The sequence below is a fragment of the Dipodomys ordii genome, unplaced genomic scaffold (assembly GCF_000151885.1).
Source record: "Dipodomys ordii isolate 6190 unplaced genomic scaffold, Dord_2.0 Scaffold125, whole genome shotgun sequence".
Taxonomy (NCBI): domain Eukaryota; kingdom Metazoa; phylum Chordata; class Mammalia; order Rodentia; family Heteromyidae; genus Dipodomys; species Dipodomys ordii.
This window is the reverse complement of record NW_012267341.1, coordinates 2,955,376-2,968,869: the sequence shown is the minus strand read 5'-3', so window position 1 is coordinate 2,968,869 and position 13,494 is coordinate 2,955,376. Positions and strand designations below refer to the sequence as shown.

General features: G+C 53.6%; 1 protein-coding gene across 3 annotated transcripts in view; it reads left to right on the top strand.

Moving 5' to 3' along the window:
- Positions 1-13,494, top strand: part of Tspan18 (tetraspanin 18) — a 131,455-nt gene that overhangs the window by 100,576 nt on the left and 17,385 nt on the right. Inside the window, exon 1 of one of the 3 annotated variants that reach the window (XM_013029978.1) lies at positions 7,083-7,131. The exons of the other annotated variants lie outside the window; for them this stretch is intronic. The gene's annotated coding sequence lies outside the window, so the exon portion shown is untranslated. Of the gene's footprint in view, positions 1-7,082; positions 7,132-13,494 lie in introns of those variants that run through there. 3 annotated transcript variants of the gene reach the window in all.

Genomic DNA, 13,494 nt, shown 5'->3' with positions numbered 1-13,494 from the left:
GAAGAGGCTGAGGGACGGTGCCCAGGCCCAGAGTTCAAACCCCACAACCAACAGCAACAAAAAAAGAAAAGAAAAAAGAAAGAAAACAAGGCAAAGGGACAGCGCAAGACACGGGACTAAAGCCCCTCCCTCCAGGCCTGGGGAAACTGACTTCCACAGGGTTCTTTTCCTTCTGGGATGGGGAGGGCCAGTGTGATTTGCCAGTGGGAGGTGCCTACTAGAATCACAGCTCCCATCATTCCTCAGCCCCCTGAGCACCGCATGGGGCGGGGCCTAGGTGGGGGCCCCTGGGCCTTAGGGCATCGTCTGAGCTGGGCCTGTGCAGACCTCGCTGGGCAGACTAGGCCGCCACCTGCAGTGCCACCCATGGTGCTCTCCCCATCCCCATCCTAGCGTGCCACCATGCCCTCCTGAGCTAACTCCTCAGGTCCCTGGCCTCAGTTTCCTCATCTGCAACAGGAGACACAGCTCCCACAGTGTGGGGAAGACTAGGATTCTACTGATGCCACCTCAGCGTGGCCGGAGGTGACCGAGGTATATGGAAGAAAGCGGCTGGTTGTCAGCGGTGCCTCTGGCTCGCGCCTGTAATCCTAGCTGCTCAGGAGGAAAGTACTCAAGAGTCTTATCTCCAATTAAGAACCAAAAAAGAAAGCCAGAAGTGAAGCTGTAGCTCACTAGTACTAGAGCTCTAGCTTTGAGCAAAATAAGCTCAGAGAGAGCACCCAAGCCCTGAGTTGAAACCCCCAGGTCGATATCTGGCCAGGCTACAGGTCCTGGAACAGAGGAGACATGGGGTGAGGGGAGGGAGCTGGGGGGGCTGGAGCCGGGCTACTCCAGGCCAGCCCTATGATTTGAGGGCCCTGAACCCTCAGTAGCAGGAGTCCTTCTGGGGCTAGTGTCCTCCCTCTTAGAGACTCAGAAATGCTCAGGGTAGAGGCTGCCAATGGCCCTGTCACCTTCCTCTAGTCCCCAGGACTATTTAGTTAGTTAGTTAGTTTTGGTCAGTTGTGGGGCTTGAACTCTGGGCCTGAGCGCTGTCCCTCAGCTCCGTCAGCTCAAGGCGAGTGCTCTACCACTTGAGCGGCGTGAGCCACTGGCGCCCGGCTCCAAGGACTCTTTATCTCTGCAGTGGTCCCCACTGATCACAGGGGACCATGCCTGGGCTACAGAAGTGGTAAAGGAGATTCACATGGGCAGAGACATCATGCTGGGTTTCAGAGTTAGTAGCAGTTCTCTGGAGGGATAATTCAGAGACCGGGTAATTCCAGGTCTAGATCACAGCCCTGACAGACCAGGCAGCTTTCAGAGTGTGAGGTCTCATGGCCCTTTGACAGAGATTTAGTTACATGAGTCGTACGCGTTCCTTGTTTAATAGAAATTACCTGAGTATCAAGAAGAAAATGAAAATCGCTGGCAGTCAGCTAATCCTGGGCACTGATTCAACTCTTTTTACTAGGAGCAGGAGAGTGGCCTACAGGAGGTCTATCGTAGCAAGACTCCAGGTTCCAGGCAGGAGAACAAAGGGCCGAGCTGGTTGGTCTTCTGGAAGCCCAGACAGATGGGCGGGGTGGGGGTGGAGGGAGCTGCAGCCAAGGCCCTGGGGACACTGGGCAGATGCACTGGACAGCCATGGGGTGGGTCTGAGGGGAATCTCAGCATCTAGGAAAGGAGACCCTTCAGGGAGGGTGTGTGTGTGTGTGTGTGTGTCCCTACAATGGCCTTGGGGACAACCCCCCCCCCCCCCGGGCCGGTTAGGTGGCAAAGGACTTCTCACCGGGCAGCTAAGGGCTCTCTAATGGCCGCCTGTGGTTTCCTGAGAGGTCTGGCTTCAGGGCATTGAGATGGGGCGGGGTCTTTGCCATTAGAATTTAGATCGTGCAGTAGATATTGGCTAGGAATAGGATGGGCAGAGCCAGCGGCAGCAGGAAGCACTGGTTTGGAGTGGTACAGGACAGAGTACTAGCCATAGCCTATACCGTGCCTTCCAAAGTCCCACCCTGGCCTCTCTCACCTACATGCAGCAGGCAAACCCTCCCCGTGAGGGCCCCTCCACCCTACGCCTCTGATAGACCCTCTCCCTGGGTCTCTGGGGTCCCAGGGTGAGGGAGAAGGGGAGAGAACAAGGAACACACAGCTACTGGGACCATCATCATCTTACAGGATGGGGTGGGTGTTCCAGCCCCTCCCTGCTCTGGAGTTGGTTCAGAGCAATTAAGAAGCTATGGGAATTCCCAGCCCGCCTAATTAGTGTTGATAGAGCTTGTGTGCCAGCCATGGGAAAAAGGGACATTTTTGTTTGCATTCTCAAGGCTGGACCCCTGCTTCCAGCCTTAGTGTCACTCAGCTTGGTTCTCCCCGCCCACCCCGCCTCTGCTCTTCATGCCCTATACTCGGACCAGCACACAGTTGTCCGTGGCCACTGGCTAACACTCGCACATGCATGCACACATGCATGGCCCAGTCTATCCTGGATCAAGACACAGCTTCCCAAAGCAACCCCAAAACACATACCATGTTCCCTCCATGCCATCAGCACCCGTATACCATCAGAGGTTCTCTCTCCCAAATATCACAACCCCACCCCTGAGATCCCCAGCCATGGCCTCCCCAAATTAAACCACAGTTATCCACCATTAGAGAGGCAGGCTAAGCAGAAAACCAACACTGTCCTTGGCCCACCACAGATGGATGTCCAGTCCCCAACTGGAGCCCCTAGATGGTAGGGTGATGAGGTCCAGCCTACATCCTGGCCTATGGAAAGGCTGTCTGCTCCCAGGCCTGTGGTCCTTCCTGGAGGAGAGCCACACGGGGAGGGGTAGAGGGGAGAAGGAATGAATAGCTGACGTTGGCTATGTAGTATTGCTGAAGCGATAGAATGTGGAGCCCAGTGCCACTCCCCAGGCACAAATCTGAAGGATTAACCAGCCCTGTGCACCCTACCAGAACACTGATGCTCCTTAAAGATTTGGGAGACAGCATTTCATTTTTATATGAAAGGAACTGTGGGTATATTCTGAAGTTAAATGGGGAAAAAAATTGTAGGAATGTGTAGAATAAAATCGATGTAGAGGTAAATGTGCCCTCCGCTCTCTTCTCTAGACTGGGCCCCTAAATTTCTAGAAAGGCAGGAGTGACACGTGGTGTTTCATAATCCCTGCAAGCATTCAAGCTACTGCACCTCTGATCCTCTGATCACAGAGCAACACAAAGGAAATGGTAATAGCCCCTCCCCAGGCCAGCTTCTTGGAGCCTTGCACTTGACAATAGGTGGCTGTTGGCATCCTGCAATTCTTACCAACTTTAAATTTTATTATTTTATTTTTTTTGCTGCTAGCACTGGGGCTTGAACTCAGGTCCATGCCACTGGCCCTTAGCTTTTTCCGGCTCAAGGCTGGCACTCTACTCTTTGAACCATAGCTTCACTTCTGGCTTTTTGATGGTCAGCTGGAAACCTACTGCCCAGGCTGGCTTCAAACTGCAGTCCTCAAATTTTAGCCTCCTGTGTAGCTAGGATTACAGGTTCTGAACCTTCGGTACCCAGCTCTTGATAACTTTTGAACACAGGACTCTTGGTTTTTATTGGGCCCTGCAAATTGTTTAGCTGGTCCTGTGTTTTCTGGTAGAGTTTCCTCAAGGGTCAACTCAGGATATGTAAGAGGTCAGTATGGCGATTTTCTTTTCCTTTCTTTTTCTGACTCTTATTTCCCCTTCCTCTTCCCCTTCCCTTTCTTCCTTCCTTCCCTCTTTCCTGCCTCTTTCCCATCTGATCAGACATCTGAACGAGAAGTGAAGGATGAACCAGAGAGCTAGATGGGCAGCAGCAGGACAGCCCTTTCCCTGTCCTGGCTTTCCTGCCCTGGCTTCCATCTAGGAGCCAGCTACCCCTTGAGCCTCAATTGCAACCCATGACGACCAGCCTCTTCCAGAAGCATCAGGACAGGTGTAGCCCCATGGCTGGGGCAGAGTATCCTGGGAAGGGGGGAATTCTTTGAGCCTCAATGATGAGGTCAAGTAAATCACATCCCTGTTTCACAGGCAATTTGACCTTTGCACTATGCTGGGCAACTAGAAATGTGGGGAGAAGGGCAACAAATAGCATAGCTTTGGGATCCCTCTGTTCCCATCCTAGATCCATTTCCTCCAGGGTCTTATCCTGAACTAAGGAGTTATCACATCAAGAGACTGATGGAAGCCTCACCGAACGATGGAAAACAATCTATCATGTCCCTGCTGGAGCCCAGCCTCCTGAGCTCCTACTGGGTACCTGATACTGCCCAAAGCTCCAGCCACCACCTCTTCCCTCTCAGTTGCAGGTACTCAAGTACCCAGCTACTGGGAGCCAAGTTCAACTTCCAGGTTTGTCTCTTAGGTGAACATGTACCTGGGAGAGCCCAATAGAATCCTTTCTGTAGAAAGCTCACCGCTTCTCTAGTTACGGTCTCCTCTTCTCTGATTCTCTTCTTCTCTAGTTCCATCTCTTCTGGTAACTTTTGCTGTTCAGAATTACACCCCAGAAGAGAGAACCATCTTCTTAACTCAGGTTAGCAAGAGTTCCTGGCAACTCCCAGCCTGGTTCTGGAGTCACCTTTTGGGAGTTAAGATGCCAAGTCACTTAGCCAAGGTCATACAGCACAGAGAGGTAGGGTCAGGAGCCACTCTCCAGCCCCCTGCGGGAAATCCCGCCCGCCACTTCCTCTTCCTTAATTAACGCTGGCTGCCTGGGGAAATGAAACACCTCCCGAATCCTTCCTTTTCCCTGCAAGGAGGCTCCCAGGGCCCCCTGCACCCAGCAGGGGCCCAGAGTCCCCAGGCTATCTCAAGAGAGCTGCTTTGTACAAGGGTGAATGCCTGCAGAGCCCCTAAATGAAAGGCAGACACCTCCCTCTTGGGGTCACAGGCCCAGAGCAAGCCTGGGGGAGTTATGTTCAGGTCCCATAGGAAGAGTGCTTTAAGAGACCAGGGTCCAGCTGAGTTGGCTGATGGCCTGCCATCTCACCAGGAAGTGATGTGCATGCACCCACAGGCTATGTGTGTGTGTGTGTCTATGCTGTGTGTGTCTATGCTGTGTGTGTGTGTGTGTGACTATGCACTGGTAGGGAGCTCTTGGAAGGAAGGGCCCAAGGCCAAGAGGGTAGAGCCTGGCCAGCCAAAGGTAGCTGACTGGCTTTGAAGTTTAAACAACCCAGATTTCTGGCTTACTTGGATTTGCCTTGAGTCCTTCTGTCCTCAGGAACAGTTCCTCCATGTGAGCCTATCCCATAGCCCCTCCCAGAGACCCTCTAGCAGCATCCAGAGCAGACCTGGGGACATGTTCCTGGGTACTGACACCTTGTTCTGGTCTTGAGGATGTGGGGGGAGGGAGATTTCCCCACAGAGTTCAACACGCTCAAAACACGTGGTACCACAGGGAAGAGAGGAAAGACTCACTAGTGGAGTGGAGTGGACAGCCCTACCCCACTCCCAGACCCTCTGCTTCAGAGAACTCTAGTTTGTGGGGGGGAGTTGGGGGGGGAAATTTTTGTTTTGTTTCAGTACTGGGATTTGAACTCAGAGCCTCAAGCACTGTACAAATTGAGCCATATTCCTAGTTCTTTTTGTTCTTTTGAGTTAGTTACCTTCCCAAGTAGGATCCAAGCTGCCCTGGACCTCAATCCTCCTATTTATGTCTCCTATGCAGCTGACAGGCATGTACCCTCTAATCACCCAGCCTTGGAAAACACTTGCTTTTAAATCTGTCCCCATGGTGTCCTGTCTGGCACTTCTCAGCTCTGTAGAGCCACAAATGGATCTGGATTTACTTTTTAACATCATAACCACTTCATCAAATATCCAGGCCATCATTTATATCCAAAATGACAAGACCGAGTTTTTCCCCTTCAGAAAAGGAGCTCTGGAGGGATTTTTGTTTGGGGGACGGGGGGGGGGGGTCACTCATACTGGCTATAGGAAGATGGGGTCTTGGCCCACGGCAGGTAGGCTGACCATGGCTGTCCTATAGATTTCAGAAGGCACACGCATGCACACACGCACGCACGCATGCACGCACGCACACACGCACGCCTACTCTGAGCAATCTCTGCAGGGGGCTCAGCCAGGGGAATTCTTGCTGGGTTCCAAAGAGCAGCAAGGTCACAGGCTCTTGGTCTTGGTGAGTGACCAGTTCTGTGTCCACCCACAATTCTTCCTTTCCCTCCCCCCACTGACTTCCCCCCTCTCCCATTCTGGGGCTTGAAATCAGGGTCTGGCCACTGTCCCTGAGCTTCTTTGGCTCAAGGCTAGCACTCTACCACTTGAGCCACAGCACTACTCCCTCCCCTTCCCCCTGCCATTCTTTAGCCCTGTACCCTCCCTAAGACCTGCTTAGCCTCCACAGATCCTGGGGAAACAAGGCTAGAATTGTCTTCTGCAATTTGCTGGACACCATGTGCCCAGCATTTTCTGTTTGCTAAGGGAGGTCGTTCCTTGAACCCCTCCATCCCCCACAACAACTCTGGGAGGAGGTCGTGTTCAAGGCAGGCTCAGAGAAGGGATGTCAGCCTGCTCTGAGGCCTGAACCCAGACCCCAGGGATGGACAGTTTCTTCCTTCCTATCCAAAAGCCAGGAGAACCCCATTCACTTCTAATCTTGCAGCTCAAGGCAAGCTCCTAAGTGTTCTTAAAGTCAGCCTGTGGCTGAGTCCTGCCCAGTCTCTTCCCGGAAAGCCCTGCTGGCCCTGCGCCTTCTACACTCAGCCGAGGCACACACCATCCCATGGTGGAGCCTAAGGGATTTACTGGCTGGATCTTCGTAAAGTTGTCAACATCATCCTAGATAAGTGTCTGGCACCTCCGCTCTTGCTCCCCCTGGCTTTGTCCCCCCACCCCAAGCACAGCCCACTGTGGGTTCTGCTCCATCCCCCCAAAATGGAGAACCCAAGATCCACCCCCCGAAAAGACAAGGACAGTGAGGGGGTTCCGCCTTCCTAATCGAATACTCTGAAATCTTGGCTTTTTGAAAGTAGCTCTTCTAAAGTCCAAATAGCTCCCAAGTCTGAAACACTTCTGGACCTAAGCTCTGCGGAGAAAACCAGCTCGATCAGCGTCATTCTTTTGCCAAAAAGGCGGAGTCCTGGCTGGAGCCGTAGGCAGTGAGTAAGTACTTGCTCCTCCACCCCAGAGCAAGGGGTAGCTAGCCTCCTTCCTGGCTGGGACTCACCCCGGCATGGTGAACATTTGAGTGGCGTGTGGACCGGCTCCATGGCAAAACGGAGCACATCCAAGCTCTACTTTGTCCAAGGCCCTGTGTGCAGGGAGAGGCCAATCCCTCTGCCTCCCCTTCCCCAGCCCCCATCCTGCACGTCTTTCTGACTCCAGGGGCTCTTTATGGGACAGAATAAAAAAAAGCTGGACCCAGTTCCCCCCTGCCCATCCACGGGACAGCTTCTGATTCATTTCCTCAAAGGCTTTGCATCTCTGGCGTGCCTGTCACCACCTCTGTTTGTCAGCTGTTTTCCCTCCATAATCTAACTCCAAATACCTATAGTCAGTCCTGTGGGAAAGGCTGTGATCTTCCTTAATTTAGGCCAGGGGACCAGCATCAACTCAAGTGGTCCTGAGAAGACTCTCCTGTATTTGTTTCTTTGTTTGTATATTTGTTGGGGGGCAAATGGAAGTTACTGGCACCCCACAGGACTGTGGGGTAAGGCTGGTGCTCCATTTCTGTTCGCGCTCTTCCTGGCCTGTTTGCAGGAAGCCTCAAGGGACAGGAAGGAAGATTCCTGCCACCTCTGGATGGATGGATGAGTGGTTTCAGGAAGATCACCCCACATGGACCCCAGCATCAGACAGAGATGTGAGCCAGGCCCCTGGTGAGAGGAACAGGCAGAGAAATGGCTGAGACATTGACCGCAGGCCATGGAACTGTGAAATGGGCGGGCAAGCTGCAGGGACAGCACAGGAGCTTCCTGATCGGAGTGTCTCCCACTCTGCTTCCATGAGGGGATGTAAGAATCAGGAGGGAGCGTGACACAAAGGACTACGGGGCTGTGGTGGAGAGTCCGGGTCAGAGAGTCAGACTATGGCTAATGTAAAGCAGGAGAGCATTAGGTGAGATGCCAGGAAGGGCTGCCCTCTCTCACGGGAGCAGACATCCATGCGAGTGAGATTTCCTCCTGGAAGGTCTGGCTGTTTAGAAATAAATTTGATGTTGGCTGAGGCACTGTCCAAAGGGACTTGAATTTATTTGTTGTTTTATTTATTTTTTGGTCAATCCTGGGGCTTGAACTCAGGGCCTGGGTGCTGGCCGTGAGCTTTTTGCTCAAAACTAGCACTCTACCACTTTGAGTCATAACACCACTTCAGTGTTTTGAGTATTTAATTAGATATAAAAATTTCACGGGTACTTTCCTGCCCTGGCTGGCTTCAAACCATGATCCTTAGATCTCAGCCTCCTGAGTAGCTAGGATTACAGACGTGAGCCACTGGCTCCTGGCCTTGAATTTCTTTTCATAGCATTAGCGAGACCATGAGGGTAGGAAAGTAATCAGCGGTCATTTCTCTGTGTGCATGTATGTGCACATGTGTCCTGTACATTGTATTAGAGTGTCCACATGTGTATATACATCTGTGCATGTATGTGTATATCTGCTGAGGCCTAAATCCAGGCCTTCCCTCTTGCCTGTGATCTTACCTCCCCTCTTGGGCCTCAGTTTCCGCATCTGTAAAATGGAACACCAATTCTTCTTCCCGCTGTCTCCCCATCCCCCCACCCCACCCATGGGATCCTTGTAGTAGAACCCATGATCTATAAAAAGTGCTCCCTGTCTGCCAGCCAGATATCACGTTGGAGCCACACTGCTCTAGGATCCAATCTGCCATCCACTCCACAGCTGTGTGGCCTAGCTGTGTCCCTTCCCTCTCCGACACCAGCTTCCTCGGCTGTGTCATGAGATTATCACAGAGGAGATGATGGGAAGGCATGGCCAGCATTGACTGTCAGCCAGCATTTGTGGGGACAAGGTAGGTTTGTTCTGTCCACCTGCAAGACACCTGTCCCTCTCTCTCCCCCCCAAGCACCCCACCCGCCCCTCATGTGCCCCCAGCTGTAGGATTGTGGCTCCCACCTCTTGCCCAGGGTCCACAGACCCCTACCAGCACGACAGTGGGTCCAGAAACCCTTCCCACACTTTTCTGTGGGAGGAGGGTAGGAGTGGGGGTCGCTCCCCCAAACCCCTCATCCCAACTCAGACTTGTGCCCTTACCCTCCTGGTTCCCAGGCCCCCTTAATAGCCATGAACCCATTCAGTATTTAAATCTGGATTGTGTGGTGGGCTAGGTTGCCCCAGCAACAGCCCTGCGTATTTTGGGATGGATCACCAGGTCTTTCAAAGGATCTCTTTTGAGCCTCAAGCTCGGGGTGGGGTAGGGGGGAGGCGATGAATGTAAGGAGGGAGAGATCCAGTTGGCTGTGAGAAAGAGACAGAAGATAAGAGAGTCAGAGACAAGGCAGGCTCTGCTCAGGACCTGGAGTCTGGATTTGAGCACAGACTTGTGGCTGCCAGCTCACTCTCTTTACCGCTGGCATCTGCCTCTCAGCAAGTAGCAGGGGTCCTGGCCCGTGTCACCCAGGGGCCTCAGGTTCATCCCCTCACCAGCTAGTCTTCCCTGGGAAGCTTCCTTGCCATCTCTGAACCCCACATAAGTTAGAAAGGGGCTGAAGTACAGCTCCTGGCACATGGGGAACCCGGAGTGTTTAATGTGTTGATTTTATGAGACTTGCTACCCCGGGTAGGTCTTAAGGAGACTCAGAAAGTGGAGGGTTTGTAGTCTGTCTGGGGGAGGGTCCTATGGTCTTGAAAAGTCGGAAGCCCTGGCTTGAGCTGTCTGGGGGATGAGGCAAAGGTGGGAGGTACCTGCTGAGGGGTAAGAGTGACCATTGCAGTGCGGCTGAGTGACCTGAAGCAAGTTGCCTGCCCTCTCTGGGCCCAGTTCAATCACAGAGCAATGGTGGAGCGGACCCATCTGGCAGGGATCTCTTGAGGATCTGCGTACCCTTAGTTCACCGCCAAGTACACAGGAAGAGCTGACCAAAGGCAGGCTGTGGTTGACATGATGGTGTATGAAGTTTCCAGTGTAAAGCAAGGCCTTGGCTGGGTAAAGCAGCGGGCATTGCTTGGACGAGGCTGGCCATGAAAGTGTGTGTGTCTGTCTGTCTGTCTGTCTGTGTCTAGAGGAGCCGCACGAGCAGCTGAGGCAGGGCCATCCTGACAAGAGCCTCAGGTCCACTGCTGGCCATCTCCTCAGGCCCAGGTCCCACGGAGCTATGGGTTGCCCTTCTGTAAGCCTGGTCACGGGACTCGTACAGAGGCCGAGGGTGCTCACGGGGAGAGAGGATGGGAGGAGAGCATGCTGGGAGATCCAGTGGTGGAGAATGCTGGGTTTGGCATCCACGGTGGCTGTGAGCATGCCCTCCCTGAACCCCACCAAGGCAGCCATGCCTCCTGCCCCTTCCCATCCGTAGCCCCTTCCCTGGGCGTTGGGTGCAGCTGGACTCTGGGGCTGCCCCCTTCTCCCCTCAGCAGGCCAGCGCGGCTTCTCCCTGCCCCCTCCCAGTCCGGGCTCCCTGGGGCCTGGGCCAGTAGGTGCCTAGCCAGTTCTGCCCTGCTCACGCCTGCCCTTGCAGATCGCTGGGCACGGCTGGCAGAGCTGGCCTGGAGGGTTCAGCTGTGCTCAGGATGTGAACGGACCCCAGGGAGGGACAATCTCCTCATTCTTGAGCCCTTAGACATAATTTTTTGTCCACTTCAGCCATACCTGGGTACTGGACACCCCACTGGTCTTGAATTCCAAGGATGTGGAGGGCCGAGTCCTTGTCTGATACGTAGAGTGGCTTCCTCTGGCCTCTGCACCTGCCAAGTTCAGCACCCTTCGCCCAGCCCCTTGATCACCTGACCTCTAGCACCCTGCCTGTGATGGAATCTTCCCAGGGCTCATACCCATCATCCTAGCTATTCGGGAAGCTGGGATCTGGAAGATCATAGTTGGAAGCTAGCCCAGGCAGGAAAAAAATCTGCTAGATTCCTTGAAGCCTTTGCAAACAGCCTACTTGAGTTCAAGGCCAGGTTCAGACACAGCATAGCGTGGGCTTGGTGCTTCTGTGGCCCCCATGTTAGGAAGGCACTTGGTAGGGCAGTGGGAGACACCGATGGTGACCAGGGTCACTCTGGGGACCAGCAGGCTCCAGGTCCTTAGAGCCACACTCTGGAGGAAAACCAGGGTCGAAGAGCAAAAAACCCTTCTTGTCTCAAGACTTCATCCAACTTACTATGTGATTTGAGTCCAGGGAGCCACAGTATCCCCAGCTCAAAAACAAAGAGTGCCTATCTTACAGGGGTGGGAGGAGGCAGTGACATTAGGGGTCATCACAAATCAGTCTTAGGAAGCTTTAGGAGTTGGTGGTTCTCATCATGCTGTGTGGCTGTGAGCAGGACTCTATCCCTCTTTGGGACGCAGCTCTTCCCATGACCATGAGGAGTTAGACAGCCCTAGCTAAGGCTATTTTTTTTTTTAGTCAGTTGTGGGGCTTGAACTCAGAGCCTGGACATTGTCCCTGAACTCCATTTGCTCAAGGCTAGCCCTCTATCAGTTTGAGCCATGGTACCACTTCCAGTTTTCTGGTTGTTAATTGGAGGTAAGAGTCTCACAGACTTCCTGCCCAGGCTGGCTTTGAACCATGATCCTCAGATCTCAGCCTCCTGTGTAGGTAGGATTGCAGACATTAAGCCACGGATACCCAGCTTGGCTCTTCTTCTGTAAAGGCTGCCATGATGGAAATACCCATAGGAGTCCTAGGACAGACGGAAAGCCCATTACAAGGCCAGACGGAAAGCCCATTACAAGGCCAGAGTTCCCCGGCTGGTCTCACAGATGTTGCCCACGCCCTTTGGCCCCTCCACAGCCAGAACTCAGTGAGTACGGGGTCCAGGGAGGCTGTCATTGAAGATCCAATTACATCCATAGCGGGCTTTGCTTCCCGGGTGCCGTCAGCCCTCAGGGGCGCTCCCCCCTCTGGAGCCTAATTAGCTTGTAGCCCCCATTCATCTGTGTCCATATCCCTGAGTGCCATTGGCCAGGCTTGCCAGAATTCAGAGCCAATTGCTTGTTTATGAGCCGTCTGTCTTGGGACAAGGCCCTGCAGTCTCAGCCAGTGAGCACAGACCTCCCCTCCCCAGCCTCCAACCCCATGGCGAGAATCCGTGTTCTTCTTACAAACCTCAGCCTGCACGCTGATGGGGGAAAGGGGGTGGGTCTAGGGGTCCCAGATGCAGCCCTTCCTGAGCCCTTGACTCCATGATTGCCTCCGTGAGAGGAAAGGATGGTAACACTGTGTGGAGGATCAAGTGAGACCAGTGGAAGTACAGGCTAGGAACTCAGCTCCTGGCATCAGTAAGTGGCGATTCCTGCCCTGTGGTCCCCACACATCCAGGCTGGTTCCCCATCCTCTGTCCTGAGCATGCTTCTCTGAGTCCTGGGGTTATCGATCCTTACTACACTTGAATGAGTAGCCTCTGTGCCTTGGACCAAGCTCAGGGGGCAGGTGCCAGGGAAGAACAGCAAGAAGGAACTTTTCTGTGTGCTGACTGGTATATGAATGCTTCTATGCCATCGTATAATCCTTGGGGTGATGCTAGCTGCTGAAGAGCCCCCTGTCACATATGAGGAACGGGGGCTCCAGTGGCAAGGAGACCCTACGGGGCTCTGTCCTGGACCATGGCGCCCTCTCCTGGCAGTGATGTGCATAAGACATTTCTAGGTGCTTGTGCTTTTCTCCAGTGGAGCGTCTTCATCTCCCAATCCACCTGCCTCTTTTCTTTCTCTCTCTCTCACTCTCGCTTTCTCCAGAAAGCTGCCCAGGGGCTGGAGGGAGTGAGAGTGAAAAGAGTGATTTATGAACTGAGCTGTTCTTCTTCATCAGAGCGCCCCTCCCGACCCCACTCCCTGCAGATGGGCTGAGCCGCCATCTGGGGCACTTAATAAAGCTGTCTGGCCCAGGCAGGAGCCTGCTGTGGAGAGCCCCGGGGCACAGTGTGACCTCGGCCCCATCCTCGCCCCTCTCTGGGCCTCAGGGGCTCCCATCTGTCAAGAGATGGCAAGGCTGGATTGTCCCCCGCCAGAAGTCTCCAGCTGGCTCGGGGGAGGATGCTAGCGGCTTCCAGAAGCTCTGTGCTTGCTTGCTTGACTTGGGATAGAACAGCACTGGGTTCAAGCTCCCCCACTGTGGCAACCCATTCACGAGCATGCCCCGTGGAACCATATCTTGTCAGGAGTCTGCTTTGGAGACCAGCAGTCTCCCCTGAATCACAACGAGGTCCACCTAAGCAGGTAGACAAACATAAGGCAGTTAGTGACCTTCTGTGGGCTTTCATGGCCTTGCCCATGAAATGGGGTCATAACAGCACCCATTTTGCTAGGTAAGGGTTAAATGAAATGATTCAGGAGATGTGCAATGTGCAGTCT